Source organism: Colobus angolensis, unplaced genomic scaffold (genome assembly GCF_000951035.1).
Source record: "Colobus angolensis palliatus isolate OR3802 unplaced genomic scaffold, Cang.pa_1.0 Scaffold171, whole genome shotgun sequence".
In the NCBI taxonomy this organism is placed as follows: Eukaryota; Metazoa; Chordata; class Mammalia; order Primates; family Cercopithecidae; genus Colobus; species Colobus angolensis.
In genome coordinates this window covers 1283130-1284032 of record NW_012114833.1, presented here as the reverse complement: position 1 = coordinate 1284032, position 903 = coordinate 1283130, and the positions used below count along the sequence as shown (strand labels likewise).

At 39.9% G+C, this 903-nt stretch overlaps 1 protein-coding gene across 1 annotated transcript in view; it reads left to right on the top strand.

Moving 5' to 3' along the window:
* The first annotated feature begins 518 nt into the window (after positions 1-518).
* RNF185 (ring finger protein 185) overlaps positions 519-903 on the top strand; it is a 32479-nt gene continuing 32094 nt past the window's right edge. Inside the window, exon 1 of the mRNA XM_011938328.1 lies at positions 519-695. The gene's annotated coding sequence lies outside the window, so the exon portion shown is untranslated. The remainder of the gene's footprint in view (positions 696-903) is intronic.

The window sequence follows — 903 nt, the reverse complement described above, 5'->3', positions numbered from 1 at the left end:
ATATCCTTTTGTTGTACCTGTTGAATTTTGAGCCCTGTAAACATGTTACTTATTAAAAAAAAATAAAATTGTTAAAATTTCTGAGATGATTATTATTCTAAGGACCATTCACACCTCAGTTGTGAATGTACTTAATTCAGATTGCTTTCCTTTTTGTCCTCTGCTGAGATCTGAATGTATTGGACCTTTCACATCTTTTATTTTATAATATGAGGTGAGAGCTCTCTGTGTTGACCAGGCTGGTCTCGAACTCCTGGCCTCACGCAATCTTCCCATCTTGGCCTCCCAAAGCGCTAGGATTACAGGCGTGAGCCACCATGCTTGGCCTATTTTTTCCTGAGTATTAACACAGTACTCACCATGGAAAAGATGGCAAGTACATAGAAGTATTTTTTAAAGCTTAAGAAATTTGTCCATAAGTCCACTGTCCAGAGACTACTACAGTTAATATTTTTGACCTCTTTTTTTGGTATCTTTTTAACCTGCTGATAACAAATAAATTCAGGTTTTTAAAAATTCTTTGAGACAGAATTTCGCTCTGTCGCCCAGGCTGGATTGCAGTGGCGCAATCTTAGCTCACTGCAACCTCTGACTCCTGGGTTCAAGCTAGTCTCCTGCCTCAGCCTCCCAGCTGCTCGAAATCCTGTGTTCAAGCAATCTGCCTGCCTCAGCCTCCCAAAGTGCTGGGAATGTAGGCATGAGCCACCGCACCTGGCCACATGTATATTCAATTTTGTATACAATTTTACATCCTACTTCTTTTTCTTTTCTTTCCTTTCCTTTCCTTTCCTTTTCTTTCTTTTCTTTTCTCTTTTCTTTTCTTTTCTCTTCTCCTTCCTTCCTTCCTTCCTTCCTTCCTTCCTTCCTTCCTTCCTTCCTTCCTTCCTTTTCTTTTCTTTCTCT